The sequence below is a fragment of the Mustela putorius genome, unplaced genomic scaffold (assembly GCF_011764305.1).
Source record: "Mustela putorius furo isolate JIRA1106 unplaced genomic scaffold, ASM1176430v1.1 tig00003867_pilon_pilon_pilon, whole genome shotgun sequence".
Classification (NCBI taxonomy): Eukaryota; Metazoa; Chordata; class Mammalia; order Carnivora; family Mustelidae; genus Mustela; species Mustela putorius.
In genome coordinates this window covers 26,068,583-26,092,213 of record NW_025422019.1, presented here as the reverse complement: position 1 = coordinate 26,092,213, position 23,631 = coordinate 26,068,583, and the positions used below count along the sequence as shown (strand labels likewise).

At 39.3% G+C, this 23,631-nt stretch overlaps 1 long non-coding RNA gene across 1 annotated transcript in view; it reads right to left on the bottom strand.

Annotated features, from left to right (window-relative positions):
- The window catches only part of LOC101690102, a 32,235-nt gene extending 8,604 nt beyond the window's left edge, over positions 1–23,631 (bottom strand). The window contains exons 1-5 of the long non-coding RNA XR_006602423.1: positions 22,626–23,631; positions 20,354–20,491; positions 18,921–19,080; positions 16,505–16,672; positions 2,414–2,479 (exon numbers count right to left, since the gene is read on the bottom strand). This is a non-coding gene — a long non-coding RNA (uncharacterized LOC101690102). The remainder of the gene's footprint in view (positions 1–2,413; positions 2,480–16,504; positions 16,673–18,920; positions 19,081–20,353; positions 20,492–22,625) is intronic.

The window sequence follows — 23,631 nt, the reverse complement described above, 5'->3', positions numbered from 1 at the left end:
CCTTCTGAATTTTCCAGCACTTGTGAATAATTTGGTCAACCCTTCCAGCTGACCGTCTGTGTCTTCAGTCACTCGTCAGCAGCTATATTCTTTTCCACAGATTGAGTTATTTAACTGTGCAAGTTCTTGTCTCTAATACACACTCTTTTTTCCCTGGTTGAGTTATAACACATACTTTTTTCATCAACCTCTAAAACAAGTAACAAAGACTCCATTCTTACACACAAACTCAAGAATCCAGGGTAAGTTCTCACGGAGCATCCATTTAACTCTCAATATTTCCATGTCATGATCTACCTATATGGCAGACCCTGAATTGTGATTTAAAAAACAGACAGACAAACAAACAAACAAAAAAAAACACCTTGTCCAATTCTATCGGTATAATCCCTGTCTCTTGATGAGATAACTATTGTCTGTTCTGTTTCTTAGTTTCTACATACTTCTTTGTATCTTCAGAGATTCACCTCTAGTAGAGCCTCCTTGGATTACACAATCCAATTAAATAAAATGTTGGCCTATGTCTTTCTTCCTCATGGATTATTTCTCTGCCTAGCTACTAGTAGTTATCTTTCCATTACCATTCCAGTTAACTACATGCCAAAACCATAATCTCAAATACATTTAAGTATTCAGGTCTATTCTGAAAGTGACGGACCGCTCCTAATTTTGCCTCCCATATTTACTCCTCAAAATAGCTGTAAGAACATATCCACTCTTGCCCCTCCTGTTTGGTTGTTTTTTGGTTTTGTTTTTTAATCTCCCTCCTCAATAAAACGTATATTAAAATGAAGGATATTTATTTTAATTTGTCAAAATTGATCTTTGACTGCATTTGTTGGCCTTTTGTCTACTGAAAAACTGGAACATGGAGAGCAATGAGTAAAAGATATTTCTGGAAGGAAAGACATTATCTGACATAGAATTATTGTAATAATAGAGCTCTTTCCCCACCTGCTTCAAAACTAACTCAGAATTTAGAAACTGAAGTACAATTACTTTAAGTGGAAATTTAAATAGAAAGTAAAAAGTTCATCTACCTTATTTCTTAAGTAGTAAGCTCCCACAAAGGTGAATTTTGTCTATTTACTGCTGAATCTCCATGCCTAGGACAGTGCCTGTCACATAACAGAGGTTACTTCAATAAATAAATGTTAAATAAGTGAGCTTCTTTACCCAGAAAAATGTTGAAACTTGTTTACTAGCTGTCAAAAGTAGGTTCCTTAATGCATAAAATAGTATCAACTGTGTAACTTGCCCCCACTTCCTCCTTTTGCAGAAAGCCAACAAAAGAACTGTAACTTTTTACCTAAGGATCAAAGGTGTCAACCTATTGGCTCACATTACTTTAAAGTCTTGGATAACAGTCTTTGGTTATTTTTAGATAATTTCTTTTGTTTCAAGCTTGAAAAGAAGTATTAACAAAGATCAAAAAATAAATCACTGATTCAGAGCAGGAAAATGCATATTAAGAAGCTCAAAATATAGTATGTAGAGGCTGTGAGCTAACCTTCCCAGAATACAAGTCAGATCTAGCTTTAGATACTAAAGTACTATATCAGTCCCACTTGGGACCCATCAACATAAAAGGAATAAGGAGAGCTTAGAGAGTTGAAAGTCTGAAAAAGGAAAGAGAAAAAAAATTATAGAGTGACCAGGCATCCTCAATACCTAAACCCATGAAGCCAAGAGGTAGAAAGATACAACCAAATTGTAACAACAAATAACTCTAGATTGTGAAATTTTGGGTGAGTTTATTCTCACCTGTAATTTCCAAACATTCTACAGTAAGTATTTAGAACTAGTGCAGTCAGAAATAATAATAATAACAATAAAAATACATATACTTTTAAAATCGAGGGGGAAAAGCCAAGGGTAAAAATCAGATGATAGATGAAGAAAACTTAAAGAATTAAGATTATATGGGCAAAGGAGAGAACGCATATTGGTGACTTAAAAGTCTTCATTGTTTAAAACAACCACTTACCTAAATCTATTGCAGAACACATGGGATGGGCTTATTTCTTACTAAATAATCATACACACGTGTGTGTGCCTAAACCTACACATACAACATATACACGTGCCCATACACATTCTTACAGGGAGTGAGGCTCCTAGAGAAAGGGTAAAGGCACACAAACCGTGTGAAAAAGAAAAAGCGCCCCTAATTAGGACATCACTTAAGCAGCAATTCTCACAGACTGATGAGATGTGAAGAAGGGAGAACAGGAACAGAGGAAAAGGAGTGGCCCTTCCCAAGAGGACCCAGAAGGATGTCAGGACAAGGAGACCTATTTCGAATTAATGTTGAAATACAATGCCTCTTGTACCACAATCAAGGTATGCCCATGGAAGTGTCCGACGTGTGAATGTGCCCTCTGGAGCAGGAGAATGCTCAAGGATCACTCACCTACCATCTTCCAGGCCGAGGGTTCTGGATAGCCCAAAAACGATACGGGATTAAGCCGTCTCTCTCCTAGGGTGATCAGAAATGGAAGGTCTTGTCAAAAAGAAAGAAAGGACTCTAAATTAAGCTCTTTTTTGCTCCCCGAAGCTGACTGGAAGCACTCTTCCTAGCTCTCTATCTTGATCCAAAATTATCTGGAGGAAAACAGACCCTAACCTAGTGTAACCTCCTCAACCCGTCCTGAAGCGGAGGAGTTGTGTCAGTCTTTACAAAACTGCTACTTGTGTCCAGTTTTTCCCTTTCCAGTTGTCACAGGAATAGTAAAGAAGAAATCAACATTATCCACATAATAAGAGGTGGCCTCTCTTAAGGATCATAATTGCAACAAAAAGACATTTATCAAGAAAACGTGTTTACTCAGAGGCATCGCCCTACCAGCAGAAATACCAGCTCATTGGCAGGTGCTATGGTGAATTGGGGAGTGAGCCGGAGGACACATGGGATTTCCCTGGTTCTGGAAATCACATTGTATGGGTAGTTGTCTACCTTCGACCTCAAGACAATTGACCACATATGTCTAGGATTAGAATGTTTCAGGTCAATTCAAACCTTCACACTGGATCTGGACCAAGCAGATACAAACCACAACCAAATCTAAACCTTTCCTTTAGGACGGGAGCCCCTTCTAAGCTCTCCAATTTCCTCAGGCAGTGCTACAGCTGAAAACGCAGCCAAAGAGTATTTAACAACAAATTCGACTGGCTTCATTCTTCATCGAGGAATAGCGAGGATTTACCCCAGCATCAACAATGTGTCAGTGACTACCCTGAACACTCCTCACCCTCTGTTTCTTTGGGATCCTTTAGGAGGCGGTTCAGTCCTGACTACTCTCTCTAAAGTTCAATTTGAAGAAATTCAAAATTCCTAGGGAGTCCCCCACCAGCAGTAGTCAGAGAGGTAGATCTAGAATAAGTCCAGGAGTAACCCAGCCCCAGTCACTTCAAGACAGATGAAGGCTACATAGTACAATTGGATAAGGAAGATGGGAAAATCGTCTTATTATGGAAGGCCCGCGTCATGACTTCGCATCAGAGCAAATTCGGATGGAGTTCCAAACCTGAATCATTCTCTTCAGGGTTATTGACCCATCTTATCTGGTTCTCACGCAGATCACTCACTCATACTCTCTCTCCATCCCTCTCAGCTCTACCCTCTGCTCTCCTGAGACAGAATGGGTGCACGGAATTGGTAAGAGGTGACAGATCAAAGGGCAGCGTCACCCTGCTTGTCCCAAGGTGTTAGCCCTAGGGCTGACCTGCTACTCTCACTTCTACCCACAACCCTTTTGTTTTCTGATATGTACCGAAGCTTGATCAGAAACCTTTCCCTCTCCCCAAGCCCTTCTCCCCACCCTGTCTTCCTTTTCCTATCTCATCCCCTCTATGTGCCCACGCACTCACACAGACACAGCTTCTCGCATGTAGCCCTGTTGCTTCAAAGGGCATCAAGTTCTCAACAGAGAGAAAAGGCAGCCTTCAGACCTCACTGAAGTCATGTACTTACACCCCAAGTCAGAACCTGACCTGGTTCGGGGGCAGTTTCCACTTACTAGTTTCGCAGTTACTCCTCAATACCACACAGAGATCCGTTTCAAATAACTTTTCTTTAATTGGAGCTTGGACAGCCCACATTTAAGGGCAGGTACTAAAACAAGCCAGAATTTTTTTTTTCTGCCTCACTTCTTTCAATACGGCTGGCAAAAGATGACCAGAGTAACCCTTGCGCCGGTTTCTCTTTGTTCTCCATGACTTGGGAACCTGCAACAACTCGGCTACATGTCAAACAATGCGGAACTGTTTTGGTGGTAGCAGCAATGTGCCCGTGGGGAGCAGGGCCACACAGATGCTGGAGAGGCCCCTCTTTAAACATCAGCATTGCCTCCCAGATGTGTCCTTCTTAGCATCTAACACTCCGTGATGCCAGGAAGCAGTCCCTCCACCTGTCTTAGGTAGGGAGCTCTCCACTCCGCGCCCCTTCTGGTCTGTACTGAAGAGATGGGAAGGGAAAAGCCTCCAAGGTGGGGAGTTACAAGTTTATGTGCAGCAACGAGGCGGCCATATCCTTCTGCTTTCCCCTGAAAAATCAAGCATCACCTTATCGTTTCCTCACCAAGATTAACTCCTGCTTCCTGAAGAGTATTTCTGAGGTAGAAAGCAGAGGTGGTGAAAAAAGGGGGAGCTGAAAAGTCCAATCTGTCAAGCTCCATTTTAGAAGAAAGGAAAACTGAAAAGTGAACGTATTTAACATGAGCCATTTCCTGCACTCAGGAGGGAAGAAAGCACGCTAGTAACTGTGCAGGAGGAGATCCGCACTGGTGTTATCTCTGACCTGCAGCTTAGCCCCAGTGTCTCAGCTGCCAAAAAGCTCCCATTCAACGTTGTGCTGAGTTCATCAATGCTCCACGTGTCAGGATCCTAACAGGAAAAAGCAGGACAGACAGTCTCTCCATTCAACCGCCTGGGGACCCCATGACAACTAAAATCCCTTCGCAGACCGTCCGTATCAACCTTCGGCAGGTCAGAGCACGCAACCCCTTCAGAACCACAGGCTCAGGCCCACACCCTTTCCCCTTGTCAACATTGTCACTTTAAACAGAACATCGAGCCTTATCACGAAACCTGAAGTAAGTATGACAATTAAGATGGATTGCAAAGCCTGCTTGTGCTTCACAATTAACAATCACTTGGCAGCGGGTTCCACGCAACTGTTGGGGGGTATGGCAAGAACTTTATCCCTGCTTAGTGTTGCATTAGCATATTTAGTAGGCTGCAAGACATAATTCCTAAGATAGGAACATATTTTTGTCTTTTTTAAAAATCTGCAACTAAGCTATAATATGTAGAAACTCTGCACCAGGCAATCAACGTGCAAACACCAAGACAGAGCCGGGGAGGAGGACGGCAGGGAAGGAAGTGCGCCCCAGCGCGGAGGCTAACCCCGACCCGGGACTGCTTCCGGTGTCACAGGCTGGCTGGAACACTGTGGCAGAATTTAGTGGGAGCTGGTAGTACCCCAGTGCTGTTGACATCAGGTGATCACTCCGTCAGAGCAGACCTACATGCTTTAATCCCACATATGGGGGTGGGGGTGGGGGGCAAACAACAACAACAACAAAAAAAAACAACAGAAAAAAAACAGACCCTGAGATGACCCTAGTGGTTCCGTAGCAAGCTCTGCATTTTTCAGAAAAAGCACCTCTTCATTCTCAGTCTCTGAGTAATAAACAGTGCTGATAAAAATCACAAAGACACTCCATGCCATAAATGTAAGGCCTCTTCATCAAACTTGCCATTATTTTCCCGTTACTTGCTGGCCCATCTGCCACGCTGATGAAAAGGATCGGCGAACACCCAAACTGGACCAGTTACTGAAAACACAACCGGAGGGACGGCCCCAAACTTCTCCAGCGTGCTTATTACGTATGTTCAGCCCGCAAGTCCAAGCAGGCCCTGGATGGGGGCTGGGGAGGGAAAGAAACAGAGCCAGATCTTTCTGAGATAGCCAGGACTTTGTCTTTCTTGACATCTGGGCTGCAAGAAGGCAGGATATCCTGCCAAATATACTACAGCTGTGAGACCCACCTTGTGATTTAAGACACTGCAGAAGCTGAGGAGCACAGAGGACATAGGTGTGTTTTCTGAGAAAGAGACCTCACCCTTTACCTCCAGCAAGAGAAAACACACGCGCATGCGCGCGTCCGCACTCGAGCGTGCCCGCACACCATCAGTTTAGGTGAGCAGCTCTCCAGTTGCATAAAAGAAAGCATATGAAAGTAACAAATGCAATTTAGCACACAAAGTCTTTCTTTACAAAACCAGGAGAGTAGCAGATTAAAGCACCTGGCAGTCTTGGCAGGCCAAAAGAAAATCTAAGCTGTGACAAAACAAAACAGGTGTACAGGTATAAAACTCTTGCTTTCCAATAATGCCCCTCTCTTCACTGGAATGCTTTGACAGGTGCAGAAGTTCAAGTTACAGTGGGGAAATGGCAAATAAATACACAGCATTAGCGTCTGACGTGCTTGCTGAGCACCGGGGATGTTAATAACTGGCAAGGTACACTAATCTCTGATTGCAACATTTGGTTTACCTTAATCTGGAGGGACAGCTGTATTAAAGAGGGAATTATACTAATCAGTTCAAGGCCCTTGCATATAAAACTTCCCATTAGGCTTAAAGTACACCAGCTTATGCTCATTCTCTAGGAGCCTTACATCTGGTTCTGAATAAGGCTGCCTCTCATTTGCAAGGTACAAACTGAAAACAAGGGGGAGGGGGGCTGACAGTTGCTGGAGGATGGGTGATAGAAGAGTAAGCTACTAATTCTTTGAAATTTTTAACAGCACAAAACTAGCTTCTAGGCATCTTAATACTAAAAGAAAAAAAAAGAAGAAAAAGAAAAAAAAAAAAGCATGTGTTATCAACCCTAGGCCATTTTTTCCTGTTACCGGAGGTGACCAACATAAAATAAAATTGATGATGTCAGTCAAAAACAGCTAAGCACAAAGCTTGGCTTTGTTATCTTAAGTCAGAAGGTATGATAGGCCATGCCATATGGCTCTAATCCGCCTCTATCTCCCATCACCTAACAGGAAACCTTCATGTAGCATGACCTTATTTGGCTGGTTCCAGGTTAGGGCTGCCCAAAGGGGATTTTTCTGTTTCTGCTATATCCAAAGGTTTATGTTGATTTTTTTCTGAGCCCTGCAAACTATAAATCCGACTGATTACTCTGCACTCTTTTGCTTGACTGAGCCTTTACAATCAGACATCCCCGTTAACAATAAGCTCCTAATGAATCAAACATCTATGGCATTAGTTTCACCTAGCTGCCTCTTTCCCATGCACTGTGCTGCTTTGTCAGACCTGGTTTGATGAGAAAAGCTAGTGACACTTGCTGCACCTATTGATAAACAATTCAGTAATGAGGGGCATAACAAAAATTACCTAAAACAACCTGATTAAAAATGACAGGCAAGGCTTATTCTATTGCTCTATAGCGAAGGTAACTCCAGCTCTGCATAGGGAAAATAATGAGGTAAAAGGAAATTTCCTTTTTTTACCAAGGACTTCCCTTCTGAATGTGTGTTTATGGTGAGATTAAATTTTTCCAGTGATGTTTGAAATTCTTTTAGGTTATGTGATTATCAATAATGGTAGGGACTCAGAGAGAATTCAGGATGCTTGCCTTTCAACTTTCTGAGATGAACTCCCTTTTTCTGCTTAAACTTTCAGAATAACCAAACTAACTTTCTTTCTTCAATATGAGTTTAGTCATTGAGAAACTCAACAGCATAATGTTAATAATTAGGGGAGTGTAGTGTGGGCAGGAAAAGAGAAATTCTAAGATGCAAAAAAATAAAATAAAATAAAAAAGTTTTGGGACAAAGTAGAAGAAATTGCATGAATGAAATCCTCCCCTTAAAAGGAATAATTTCACCTTACCACGGACATTGAAGCTCCTTTTATCGGGGTCACCCAGCAGACCTTTGCAACTCGAAACAAGCTTATACCCAGAGGAGGCCAGGCTCTTGTGAAAGCTTGATTCAAAGACAGAAATGTGTGGGTTTTGCAATTGTGTGGCAGCATGTTGGGAGGGTTTCCACCAGTGCACAGATGCACTTGAAAATCAAATATGGACACGGGGAATGTTTTTTGGAGATGGAAAATGAGTGCTGATGACATGTTTATACTTCGCAGATGGATCCAGTACAGAACCATTTTTTGTAAAGACACAATATCCACCATTTGCTGAAAAAAAATTTTTTTTTTTGAGCAGCTACAAAATGGTGGCACAAAACGTGAATATTCCCATGATCCATGCCCCACCTGTTCCTCGGTCTTACAACTGTCTTCCATCCTGACTGTAATCAATGACTGTTGTAGTCTTATTTTCTTTTCAAATGTTATCCAAAAGAATATGAAAAAAGAAACACAAAACACAAAGGCATTTGGAAGAGCAAAATGATTTGCAATTAATTTGCTACATATGAAAAATTGGAAAATGACAAATGCTATTAAGTAACAAATGCTGAACCGCATCCTAAAAACTGCATTTTTAATTGGCATATTTTTTCCTTAAATTTGATACCAAATCAATTTTTGAATGTTTTCTATCTAGAGTCTAGAGTGGCTCCTTCATTCCTTCTTTTGGCCCCAGCATAGGTCCCTTAGGTATTTGAATCTCTGGAAATTACAAATGCTGAGCATGGTATTAATACTATTTATTGCCTTATTATTGACACATTATAATGATAAGTAGTATCAATTATAATAACATGGAAAGGCACAATATGTATAGGATATGGGCTTATAAGAAGATAATCTACAGCATTAAAGTGCCAAAAAACATTAATAACATGATAAACTCTGCTCAATTGAAGTTATCAGAATAATCAAATCTTAGCTTATTGACACCATCAGTATTATTAAACTTGCCATCCTAGGTGTGAAATATTGATAAAAGTGACCCACTTCAAAAATACAGTGACTATAAAACAAGGAAGAAGCTATGGGTCAGAAACACAAAAGTTAATAGCTGAATAATTTAAAATAACAAAATCTGAACACATTTTCAGACCTGATGAATGAGTATGTTTTCCAAGTATGTTCCAATACATGACATTAAATTTAATTTTTTTCTGAGTTTTGGTCAGACAAATTAACTTTTCCTGATGTTTTACCCTTCTTGCCATCTGTATTCAGCTAACCTTGAGTCAATCATATTTTTATTCTAAGTATTAGTCTGAAGTTAAGAATTAGAAATAGAATATGAATCACAGCAAATGGTCAAGCCAGCGAAGACTAGATAACAAAATCTTGAGAATATACATAAATCGACATGTTCTTTCAACCCTGTAGTTTTCTGGCAGTGTACCAAACACAAATCTGTCGACCTACATCCTGTGATTCTACACCCTGTTATCATCTTGAAACTAACAAAACCCTGTGTACCCTTCTCAAAATGAAGTAAGTACTCATTTTTACTGCTGGATTTTTCACACATGTGAAGAAAGCCGAAACATTTATAAATCCTTATTTTTTTTTCTATCCTTCATAAAAACAAAAGTTTTAGTCATAAGCTTAAGGTACTCTTAGAGTTCTGCAGAAAATGTTAGTACTCAGCCTCAATTAAACTTAATCAAACTTTGAAACAGTCAAGAAATATGAAAATATATCCTGTATATATGATGTCATGATGTTCTTAATAATCATTCAGCAAATGCATAGGACATAGAACTGGGGGAAAAAATAAGAGATCATTTGTTTCCATTTACTTAAAATATTAGGGAAAGGAGATCTGAGAAGTAATAGAACTATGCAACTTCACCTAACTAGATTGCTGGGAAATTGTATTTCCTGAGGTCTGCTTTATTCTACCAGACCATTTTGTTTGCAAATCTTGCAGTGTTTGATGACAGTGGACTAAGTTATTGGTCACCTATTCGCTAGTATTATATTATCATATTATTAATACAGAGTTCAGAGAATATCACACTTAGAAAATCATTGTATAATGATATAAAAATTAATAAACTAGGGACGCCTGGGTGGCTCAGTTGGTTAAGCAGCTGCCTTCGGCTCAGGTCATGATCCCAGCATCCTGGGATGGAGTCCCACATCGGGTTCCTTGCTCGGCAGGGAGCCTGCTTCTCCCTCTGCCTCTGCCTGCCATTCTGTCTGCCTGTGCTCGCTCACTCTCCCTCTCTCTCTCTGACAAATAAATAAAATCTAAAAAAAAAAAAAATTAATAAACTAGATTCTGCCAGTTCCAGTTCCTAAATTGTTGCCTAGCTATAAAGCCAGCACCTCTTTAAGCTAACTAAGCTATTAGTCAGTAAGTTAATTATGTGATAATATATCAGGGCCCTGGTAACAAGCAGAAGTTATGTAAGGATGCTGTTAACCAAAGAATACCTTAAATATAGGGACCAAGGATGTTGATCTGGCTTGAGACCGAAGAGATCCAGGGACAAAACACTCACTTTGTAATCCTAACCATGCCACAGATGACTCATTTAAGGAAGAACTAGAGAGCTTTCCTATATTAAAGTCAACACTGACTTGCAAGGTAGTAAAAGGTCCGAGCTTTTTAGAGCTAGAAGTTCATTACAGTCCACTATTATCTTCTTGGCATCTTCTAAATAGAACAGCCAATATTCCCAAGTAAAGCTATCTTTACTTAACAAAGTTGAAGCAGTTTTCCCGAGTCCTAAGTTTAAAGGTGATAAAGCATGGCGATCCCACAAGCCGATTAAGCTACTTCCCAAAATGCTCACTGGTATCTACATAGTAACTGGTGGAGGTCCATGGTTCATCTCTTCTATCCCTAACTTCTGGCAGTGGTCCCAACTCTGCCACCCATTATAGGTAGTAGATGTGTAGAAGAAAACATGTTTCTTTTTGCTGTGAAAGGGTATGGGTTCATCAGACGTTTAAATTCCAAGAATCAAAAAGTTCTGAAGCAAATAATGCTTGGCATAAGTACAGAGAAGGGAAAGCTTCCATCAGTAAAATTCACAAATGTCTACCCAATGATGATACTGAATAGTTCTTAGTTCTTATATACAGCTTTACCATCTATGATATTTATCTAATGCCTTTACATCGGTTGGGTGCTATTAACCTAAGAACAATTTAAATATAGAGATACTGAATGTCAGATATGGCTTTAGGCACTTTGAGACAAGATGCTCTGGACTTTCCTAAGTTTGGTCTAAGAAATATTCTGGATGGAATGTGCTTCCCACTGTGAACATTAGTTACATAAAGGTGTATATGAGTCTAATTTTCCTACCTGGGTCTATTATGTAATATTTGTTTATTCACATTCAGCCACACTGATTCATATATCCTAATCTTTATTTTTTTTTAAGGTTTTATCCATTTATTTGACAGAGATCACAAGTAGGCAGAGAGGCAGACAGAGAGAGAGAGGAGGAAGCAGGCTTCCCGCCAAGCAGAAAGCCTGATGCAGGGCTCTATCCCAGGACCCTGAGATCATGACCTGAACCGAAGGCAGAGGCTTTAACCCACTGAGCCACCCAGAGGCCCCTATATCCTAATCCTTTTTTTTTTTAAAGATTTTATTTACTTATTTGAGAGAGAAAAATAGAGAGAGCACACAAGCAGGAAGGGTCAGAGGAAGAGGGAGAAATAGACTCCCCACTGAGCAGGGAGCCAACACAGGGCTTGATCCCAGGACCCTGGGATCATGACCTGAGCCAAAGGCAGACAATTAGACAACTGAGCCACCTAGGTGCCCCTCGAATATCCTAATCTTAATTAGCGTTTAGATATAGTAATTGGTACATAACTAAACATATTATTTTCTGTTACTTACATTTTAAATAATCCACTACAATTCAGCCAATCAAAATAATTTAACCTGTAGGCAAGGAGAAGTTTGGTTCTGCTGTACAAAAGCTTCAAAACTATCCTTTGGGATCACCTGGCTAGCTCAGTCAGTAGAGCATGCAATTCTTGATCTTGGAGTCATGACTTCAATCCCCACCTTGGGCCTAGGGCTTACTTAAAAAAAAATTTATATGTATTATATAATTATTACATATAATTATATATTTGAGTACTCAATTATATAATTGAATAGAATTTTAAACATTTGTACACATGTTGAGGTTCCTTTAGTTTCTATGGAATCTGAAAGTATTCCCCGCATGTTGAATGGCAGAACACTAGACTTCTCTTTTATAGTCTGCAATCTAATATACAAAATCTACTTTTGCTTGTTAGATAGCTTCCATTAGTAACTATAGGAAGATTAAGTATGTTATTTTTCATTGGTATAGCTAATGCTGCCAGTAGAGATGGCTCTGAGATGGTGGTAATCTCCACTTTCAGTCTTGAGGGTCTACCAGTTACTATAGTTGCCACAAGAAACTAACAGTTACTAACAAGCACAAACAGAAATTGCATACGAATATCCCTTCTCTTGTTCTAAGCTAACAGCCTCATGAAGTTTTTAGAAACTGCCATACAGTTGGATTCCTCACTACATGGCAATTTGAAGAGAATTTGAAATTCTACCAATAGAAATTCAGGAAGATTTGCATGGGTAAACCCCTACCTCTACATCAAGGGATATAATAGGATAAAGATGATAGGTTTATAGAACTGATCCCAAAATGCAGTCAGTTTGTAAGAAGGTCAAAATTTTAATATTTATGAAATATGTTAAACTTTGAGAAGATTGGGAGAGTCAGGCAGAGGAAAGCTGCCAAGGAAACATTCCTCCCAACCTAAGTTGTAAAGGAGGACTAGTAACTCTTCCACCCTTTTCTAAATGGAGAACAGTTGTGGCTGTTCTGAGTAGCCTCTCCCTGTCTCCACAAAGGCACATGTTTACTCTATTTGACCATTGAACTCTTGCATGCCCATACCGCTCTAATCATGTGCCTACAGATGAAATCTTTCCACTTCTCTTTGCCTCCAGTAGATTTAAATTAACTGAAGTCACCATATTTCATTGAGGACCATGTTATTACATTGTTCCAGACAATGTCTTAAATTATATGACTGTTAAAATTTTAACCTTTTTCAAATAACACATCTTAAAAGATGCTAAAGTCAATTGTTTAGTAAAGCAGATCACTAAAAGTTTGAACTTACTGAAGTCAATTTAAATTATATTCCACAAGACTCCAGTTAATTCATTCAGTGTATATTTATCAAGGCCTACCATGTGTAAGATACCACGAGCCAGAACAGACATAGATTCATAGAGCTCCAGGTCTCATAATAAAAACCAAAACTTCAAATTTTTGCTCAACTGTAAGTTGATAGAGGAAGCATTTTTTGCCTTTGTGTGTGTGTGTGTGTGTGTGTGTGTGTATGAAAATTTATCACTACTATATTTCATGAACAAAACTTATTATCTTGACAGACAGCTGGGTGGCTTCTGACTCTTGATTTTAGCTCAGGTCATGATCTCAGGGTTATGGGATCGAGCCCCATATTAGGGTCCCCACTCCGTGTAGAATATACTTGTCCCTCTCCTCTTTCTCTCTCCCTCTTTCTCTCAAATAAATACAGTCTTTTTTAAAAAATTAAAAAAAAAAAAACTATGATCTTGGTCTTTCCTTCTTGCCTTCATATAAAGCCAAAAGAGAGGGGGATTGACCACTTAAACAACCATAAAGCAGACTGCAGGACTGTCACCAACAGCACAAACATTGTGACCAAACCTAGTAACCAAAATCTTCCTATTTTTTCTTAATGCATAGCCCAAGGTGGCACTTGATCTCACCACCCTGAAATCATGACCTAAGCCAAAAACAAGAGTCAGAGACTTAACTGTCTGTGCCCCCCAGGTGCTCTAAAACAAGAGCTTAAAAAAAAAAAAAATTGCCTTCTTTGATATAAACCAGTTCTGGTCCCTACTCCCTACCCAATCATCTCTTTAGCTGTTCATACTAGAATTTGTCAAAGAAATGTTAATTTCTAAGAGCTTTATATGGTAGTTTCTATAGAATAGTAGCTTAAAAAATGGGCTTTGGAGTCAGGTCAGAAGTCAATGCTTATCCTACCACTCACTAGCTTCATGGTCTTGAAGGAAATCCCTTAGTCCTTCTGAGTCTCAATTTCTTCGTCTATGAAATAGAAATGTTGATTCTTTCTTGGTGATACGTTGAGGACTAAATAAAACATTATTCATGTATCCTTTAGCATGTACCCTCACATGGAGTATGTGTCCAAATAAAAAGTAATGGAGGTTAGGTGATGGGGATGTGCATGATGTGCTTTTAAAGCAATAGGACTCTGTTTTAATAGCAGGGACATCAGCAGAATGGTCTTCCTCTGATAATAAGAAAAGTAAACTTCGGTGGAACCAAAGGAAGCAAAGCATCCAGACTCAGAGCTAGGAGAGGGCCATGGTGCTGGGAAGAAGATAGCATCGGGGTGTTGGAGTTACCCTAAAACAGAGCCTGTGATGAGGAACTGGATGCATGTTGGTTACCCCTAGAAACAGGCTGAAGAAAATGTACAGAATGAAGAAGGCTTGGTGGAAAATCCAAACAATCTACATAAGATCCCTGCATAAGATAGATACCTACATAACCGTGCTGAGTGCTTCTCAGATCTACCTATCTAAACGGTAAGTGGTTGAAATGTTTGTCCACAAGCTCCTGCCTCCCATCCGTTGAGGGCTGCCCTTGATGGTGTTAACTATCTCCCACATTTCCATGCCAACCTTGAGGAAGCATTGAGCAGGCTTCTCCAGTTCTGGAAAAGGCTCTGAGACAGAAATTAGGAAGACTCAAACAATACTCTGGAGGCCTGGGCTTGTGAAGAACCATTCCTGAAGCTACTGCTGAAACTGGAAGGGGGCCTAGAGGATGAGAAACAGGACCCTAAAACTTTTCTGCACAAATAGTCTTTCTGACAGACCATAAAAAGCGCCAAGACAGGGAAAAATTGTTACAGACTGAATGTTTGTGTTCCCTTGCCAAATTCATATGTTGAAACCTTAATGTTTAATGTGATGATACGTATTAGGAGGTACGGCCTTTAGGAGATGACAATTAGGTCATGAGGGTAGAGTGCTCCCTAACAGGATTAGTGCCCTTGTCAGGGACTGAAGAGATCAGAGTCCCCTGCTCTCCCCCACATGAGGACAAAAGAAGATGGCCATTTGCAATGTGAAAGAGGGCTCTTGCTATACCCTGGCCATGTCAGGACTCTGATCTCAGACGTCCAGCTTCCAGAACCATCAAAAATAAATTTCTGTTGTTTATCCACACAGTCTATGATACTTTGTGATAGCAGCTCAAACTATTGAGAGACTCGAACACTGGTTTCAAAGATACATCAGATACATACTTTTCTCTAAGTTCTAGCTTAGGTTCTTTCATAGCAAGTAGATTATGATGAACAAAGTTCAGTGCAATAAAATAAAAGTGTAGGGACACAGAATCTTTACTTTCCCAGAAGCTCCAACTGGGATCTGAATTGCAGGGGTTTCCAACTTGGTTACCTATGTAGTCATAATATTGCCACCAAAGAAAGATGTGGCTTCACAAAGATAATATATTCTCAATGCCTCATTCAGTTCTCTATCCCCATAACCAGGAAACACTCCAGTCAGAGCCTGATCAGTATGGGTAAGCCAGACTCCTCTGCCACCACCTCTGAAATCTCCATTATATTAGTCAGGCAGAAATTACTATATACTTGAAATGACGAGTCACAGCTTATGCAGGGAACGTGATGGGGGAAATTAAACTCAGCATTAATGAGTTAAAAAGCATTTGGCTTCTATTTGAAGGGGGTAAGCTCATTGCCCTATCTAATCTGACAGTGAAAGGTAAGATGATTTATAAGTGACAATTTATAAATAATTAGATTGTCCATTCAATGCGCGGTTGCAATTTCTACCCAATCAGAGTGCCACCTAGGGTTCCCTGATAAAAAGTGAACATGGCACGGGACATGTTTATATGAACAAATATTCACTATTGATCAGAAATTCAAATTTAATTAAGAATTCTTTACTTTTATTTGCTATATCTGGCAACTCTATTGCCACCTCCAAGCACATACAAAGAAAGAGCTACTCATTAAAATAAAACTGCAAATGTTCTGGAATGTTGTGCTAAAGGTTCTTGGAGTTCTCAGTAGCAGCAACATTTCAATAAACTGACATGTGAATTAACTTTAACAATTTACATATTGTTTCCTTGGGCACATTTCTAAAAACTTTTCAAAGCATTTCAATAATTTATTTTGTCACAACATGGCAATTTGTAGAGTGAAAAAACACTGTGATAGTAATAGGGAAACTCTTTTCAAATAATACCAAATGAGCCTTCAAAAAACTGCCACTTACTTGTTAAGAGTCAAATATGTGTACTTTAAGATGTTTTCATAGGATTCACCTAAATATTCTTTCATAAATAAAATCTAAATCAACTTAAGTCCCAGAGCGGTTCTACAGAATTCTTTGATGAAGAGAAACATCCCAAAACCACATGCAGAGTCACCTCATTTTATTTGCAGGATTCTTGTTCCAGCTCACCTTCCAAAACAATTTCAGTCAAGTAGAAATGTTCTGACAATCCCGGCTCTTAGAATGGCAAATAATCCCTGCCTTTTCATTCACTCGCTCATTACCTCTCTAAAAAGTGAATGTGCAGTTACCAGAATTTTATACAATTAGTTCTCCAAGAGTGTTTTAAATGCAAACCTATAAGAGGAAAGTAAAAACAAATCAAAGTTAATTGTGACTGGCTGGAACAAAATGCTTAAATCGATACAAGGATGGCTCATCTGCTCATCATTTACCCATTACCTGGGAGACGAACACCTCCTGCTGTGCCTGATTTTTGATACAGATTTACCATTGCCTGCATTCTGCAGACACATGCTAAGGAAGCCCAGACCTTCTCTGACTCCCTGTCTCATTATCCTCTTAGCACTTACTAACCTAGTCATTGTTATTTTTTCCCTGGCTCTTGTATTCTTCTTTGCAAGAGGGGCGTGCAAGGAAGGAAAACTAGAGTTAAAAAACTTTATAAAGAAGTTCAGGGCCTTCTTGTAAAGCAGTCAGAGGAGGTGTCAGTATCTGTGAATTACTGACTTCTCTCAACCAGCGCCCCACTGACTATTGTGATTTTCAGAAATCCCCACAAGTAGAAAGCAAGTCCTTTCTTTTTTTTTTTTTTTAAAGATTTTATTTTATTTATCAGAGGGGGGGGGAGAGCAAGCACAGGCAGACAGAGTGGCAGGCAGAGGCAGAGGGAGAAGCAGGCTCCCCGCCGAGCAAGGAGCCCGATGTGGGACTCAATCCCAGGATGCTGGGATCATGACCTGAGCTGAAGGCAGCTGCTTAACCAACTGAGCCACCCAGGCGTCCCAGCAAGTCCTTTCATAAGGCATCCCTTGAAAAAAATGTTGTTGTTGTTAAGGTATTAGATATAAATGAGAAATAGGGGCGCCTGGGTGGCTCAGTGGGTTAAACCTCTGCCTTCAGTTCAGGTCATGATCTCAGTGTCCTGGGATCGAGTCCCGCATCGGACTCTCTGCTCGGCAGGGAGCCTGCTTCCTTCTCTCTCCTCTCTCTCTTTCTGCTGCCTCTCTGCCTACTTGTGATCTCTCTCTGTCAAATAAATAAAATCTTAAAAAAAAAAAAAAAAAGATACAAATGAGAAATAGAGCCCTCTTACCTGGAAGTGTGAATGTCTTTAATGGAAGGGTGCCTGAAAACCCAACACACAGTATCCAGGTGCAGCAAAATCTGGCTTTTGGAGGCCACGCAAACTCTTAGCTCTCATCAGTAAAGCTGGTGTTGATAAAGACATTTCTAACCTGCTGCCTTTCTGGAAATGCCTGTCACCATAGCCAAGTATCCAAAAAATACAATATAAAATGTATCTGCCATTGAAAGTTAACATGTATCTCTGAATTAGATACTCACACCAAACTTGCGTATGTCTGGACAGGATGATTGTGTTGATACACTAACTTATTTTTTAGGTAATTTTCCATATGAAAAGCTTGCAACTACATGTTTATTATTATCGATGATTTCCAGGTAGGGGACTCAAAAATTCTTGAAATAACTGATTTTTCTTATTCTTTTTGGCAAATAGATGATGTGTGACTGCTATCTCCATATATTTACTGGCAATTGTCTTCTTTTTGCTTTCTGGCTTTTTTTTTTTTTTTAACTTCTGTATATGGATACCTAACAGAAAAGTATACAGATGACCACATATGAAGAGCAAATCATGACGGAAAGTGCTTTATATTTTTAGCCAAGTGCACCCAAATAGTTAAAATATGTGAAGTTTAGAAATACAGTTCCCACTTTAAAATCGAAGTATAAATACAAATGGGAAACCCGGGAGCACAGTGATAGGGTAGAGTAGGGGGAAAATAGAGGGTAAAGGACTGACTGGTGGAAAATCGTGATGCTGTATAAAGCACCAGAGTAAGATACAACTGATAACCAGCATCAGCCTCTGAATTCACTGTTGGCCTCTCTTCCACCTACCACTTCCTCAATGCATCCTTTATATTATTTCTTTTAGGAAAGGACATTCATGACCAATAACAATGTTATAATGATAGTAAGTATTGGATTTAAGATACGTTTTTAAAAAACACCTTTAACCAACATTTAAAAAGCCAGCAAGGGTGGGGGTGGCGGGGGGGGGGGGGGTTGTTACCTAGCTCAAGGTTTTATTTAGTGATGGTTCCACTTTTTTCACTCACTGCCTGCAAATCAGCATTTTTAGTGGACAAAGGGCTCAGCAGCGGCCTTATGATTGCTTCTTTTCAAATGGTAATGGCTATCCTAACTCCTCTGCCAGGTTTTTCTTACCAGAGCACAAATTGCAGTTTACAAGGCTCTGAGGGGAAAAAAAAAAAAAAAAAAAAAATCTTAGCTGAATATCTTTTTTTTTTATTCGACAAACTGACATGTAAATTACCCTTTAAGTGCTCCACTCTAGGGCTCTGATCATCTCCTAATTGTCACAGTCAATTGTAGCCAACAGTCTCTTCAATCCCAAGCGCTTTGACAACAAGCACAAGGATCAAAGCAGAATCAGCTCCCTTCAATATCTTTCTGTTTAGGATGCTACAAAATGCCTGAAAAAGAAAGGTGTAAGGGCATTGCTGTAGAGGAAACTGAGAGTAGCAAGTATTACAATAGTCATTTTCTCCATCTCTAAAATTATGCCGTATAAGCTGCCGTGATCTTTAATCACATGTGCAGAACAAATACATAAACCTCCTGGGCAATTAATATGCTCTTAAGATTATACTAATATGCGAGCTTTACAAACAACACCGTTTCCATGGCTTAGGAAAAATTACAACACAGCGAGGGGATAGCAATCATTTCGTAGCAGCTTGAGCATCAAAAACTATTATCAAACATTTGGTATTTAAGCATAAATTCCAAAGCATAGTTTTTATTACTTAGTTTGGTGTCAAGGATTCACTGCTCCCCCAAACTAAATAGCCCATTGAAAATCCTTGAGTTTTTTTTTTAATTAACCTAGAAATGTCCAACGAAAAATGTGCACCCAAATAAATTTAAAAATGTGACACCAAAACAATTTCAGAAGATGCTGTTTTCCTTACAAGAGGTAACTTTTACTGCTTTACTGGGAACAAACTAATTGAAAGTCATTACATGATCTATAAACATGATTCTTAAATAAGATGCACTTACCAGGATCACTACTTAACAAAATATGACAATTCTTTCTAACTAAAGTAGTTATTATATGTCACTAATTTTTTAAAAGATTATGTATGCTTTTCACAAAAATAACAATTTTGCTCTATCAAATATAACAATAGAAATGATTTGGTGGAAAGAGAAATCCTATATAATAAATCTGAATAAAATAGCCACTTTGAGGCACCTGGGTGGCTCAATGGGTTAAAGCCTCTGCTTTCGGCTCAAGTCATGATCCCAGGGTCCTGTAATCCAGCCCTGCATTGGGCTCTCTGCTCCGTGGAGAACCTGCTTCCTCCTCCCCTGTCTCTCTGCCTGCCTTTCTGCCTACTTGTGATCTCTCTCTGTCAAATACATTAAAAATCTTTAAAAAAAAAAAAATAGCCACTTTAAAAATAACCTGAAAATTGTTAGGAAAAAAATGACAAGCAGAACGAAATCAAAGGCATGTATGACAACAGCTCTGTGAGCACCTCTATGGCTGTCTCCTTGTGCCCAGGTATTATACCTATACAGCGTGTAAGGTCACACAATGATTGACAGGCTTCCTATGCTCAAGAAAGAAAGAAAAAAAAAAAAAAACTGGAAAAAGAGGCAGCAAATACCCCGGTTCCTTTCTCCGCTAGTCCACTCAAATCCCCCTGTAGGGGTTTCCCATCCTCCCCTCAATTTCACCTTGAATTCTCAGGTTTGATTGAAGAGCTTCACAGAAGGGTCTATTACAGATTGAGGAATGATCCATTTCACATCTGAAGCTCCAAAGAGCTACTTGTGAGGAGTCTTTGAGTGCATTTATCTCACATGTGAAGCTTTCTGCAAAATCAATATGGGTATTTTTCAGTTTGACAAGTCAACATGAAATATCACATAATAATAGAAAAACAGAGTTGTACATTTAAACACACCCAATACAGTTATCTACGACAAAGCTTATAGTTATTACTCATGGATATCCTTGAGTATGCGTAATCTAAATTCATCCTGAGAGCTGGGCTAAAGCACACAGAAAGAGAAACTGACTGGCTACCGTACTTTTGGTTCCTTTGTCCTAATTAATCCAGGTCTTGTGGTAAGAGGAGAAAATGGGCAGGAATCGTGGCCTTTGCTACCAACTTGGGGATGATATCAGAAGTGGGAAGAAAATGACCAGAGGTGAAAAAGAAGAAGGAAGGAGAGCAAATGAGAAATGTAAAGAACTTTAAATTTAACTAATTGGCAAGAACTAGATTAAACAGTCACACAAAGAATAGTAACGATGTCTGTAGTAACCATGTCTGTAATGAATCCCCACCACCATGGTAGTGAACACTAGCAGAATAATTGACATATTTGTGTTGGGGTCTAACAATCTTCGAGTGAATTCTAGGTCTGTTTTACTGTCTGCATCAGCTTGAGGGATATGTTTTAACACAGTTGTTTTTTTTTTTTCTAAATCTCTTTTTTTTTTTTTCTAATCTTGAAATGAGATTAATCAGAAAATCTTATAAGGTATCTTGTACCTTATACGATTTTGAGGGGTTTGAACAAGGTGATATATATAGCACCTGGCACATGGAAAACATTCAATTAATGGTAAATACTGATGAAATTATTAGCGTGTCCTTACACATATCCACAAGGTCTCTCAGGTTTTAACCAGGGGCCATTTCTGGTTTTCCCTGGGCCCTTTCCACATTGTTTAATGTCTCCAGGGTATAGATGACCATTTGGGTGAAAGATTGAGCTCGCTGTGTTAACTCTAGTTTAGGTCCTAGTAGAAGAGGGCAGCCACCCATATTCTCTTTCCTTGAAGGCGGTCTTCCTCTAACCAGGAAAGCTATCCCCACCAACTGAGAGAAAGAATCAAATAGGACTTTGAGAAAGGAAAAAAACCCAGGTGGGGAGGCCAAATCAGCTGATCATTTCCAGCAAGAAACGAGATGAGAGATGTAACGTATAGTTTTCCCTCATATGCCAGTATGCTATCATTAATACCGAGTTTATCTCTATATATTCCACCACAGGAAGAATCTTAAAATTTAAAAAAAAAAAAAAAAAAAGACCTTCTCCATAGCATGTTAGCAACCCAGAATTGGTTAAATGACTCACTATAACCAGTTATTCCTCTCCATCACATTGTCCTGTAGCTTATCACTACATAAGCAGTTTTAACACCTACTGTACATGATTATTTGTCCTTGGATTTGTAGATTGCCTGAACAATATTTATAGCTTTAGGTTAACTTTCCCCTCTACTCAGAATAAGTAGTGGCCAAATACAAATAAAGCCAAAGGAGGCAAAACAAGTGAGTTCAGTGATGTGAAAATTCATGTTAATATAAAAGTAAGTACTATTATAAAATTCAATTGTAGTTTAAAAACTCTTATCCTAGGGGCACCAGGGTGGTTCAGTGGGTTAAAGCCTCTGCCTTCGGCTCAGGGCATGGTCCCAGGTTCCTGGGATGGAACCCCACATCGGGCTCTCTGCTCTTCGGGGAACCTGCTTTCTCCTCTCTCTCTCTGCCTGCCTCTCTGCCTACTTGTGATCTCTGTCTGTCAGATAAAAAAATAAAATCTTTAAAAAAAATAAAACAAAACTCTTATCCTATATTTCAAAGTCAAATAACTAAATATAAATGACTTTGTACTTAATTAATTCAACCAATATGTATCAAGAAATTAATATATGTAATACTGTTCATTTTTTAGCTACCTTACCGTTCTCCTCGTTATTAAAATTAAGCTATAGCTTTCATTCCAAAACCAAATTAAAATATTTTATGAAATGCTGATATAGAATTACAAGAACAAATTGAAACAATTTCCTACTTAAAAAGGGTCATTTCCTTAAAATTTTTAATGTATTTGTTTTGGACTCAAAATACATTTTTAGTGAGGAAACAAGTTTATAAATGATAATTACATTCCCAGATTGACACATAAAAACTTGTTTAATGTAAAAATGTACCTGAAACACACTAGAAGCAAGTGTTAAACAGCTCTGGGTTGTAAGATCTATACATTTAATCCTGTAGAGGCTTAAAAAGTATCATTGAGCCTTGACTTTCCAAAATCTGAGACATGTGAGGCAAAACACCTGAGGTAAGAATAGAACATCCATGAGTTTGGGTGATCACTGTTCTCAGGATCACCACCACCACCACCACCACCACCATCATCATCATCATCACCATCATCTTGCCTTATTTTGCCCATCATATTAGAACATGGAGGCTATGAAGATGATGCCAGGGGGTAGCCAGTAAGATGGTATCTCATCACCTTGACATTTTAAGTAAGTGGAGGAGAACTTCACCAGGCAGTTGGGCCCTCACTCTCTCTGGCACTGAAAGCTCTTCTATCATATTCACTTCCATGAACATTTAAAAAATGCTTTCAGTTAAGCAAATGAGGGCTCTGAGATATCACTATCTACATCTCAGCATTTCCTCCTTCTAGAGTTTGTCTTGTACTGTGGCCACACCAGCCTCCTTAGGCACAGCTTTGAAAAGTCCAGGGAGGGGATAACTCAGGACCTGTGAACATATTCCTTGGCATGCTAGTAGTACCTCGACAAAAATATACTGAAATGAATATTTGCCTTTCTAAAGATCACAACAGAAAATAATACCATAACTTCTCAATTATTTTTATATTTCAAAAGTTACTCTCATTTATTATCAGGACTTGCTGCCTGCTTCCAGTTTTGGTTCGAACTTGGATTGTAAACTTCACTACTCAAAAGTATGAGTGATGCCTACTTTTCAAGTACTTCAAATGTGCCATTAAGTAGTAGCCTATAGTTCAACTAATAAAAGTACTATGAACATTCATTTCCTGCCATTTGTCCACATGTTCAAGTAAAAGCACCATACCCTACAGTTTGCAATCCACCTAAATGACCTCTGGCCTTATCAAATTATAATCACAAAACATTTATGCCTCACTTAAAAACTGGGGGTGCCTAGGTGACT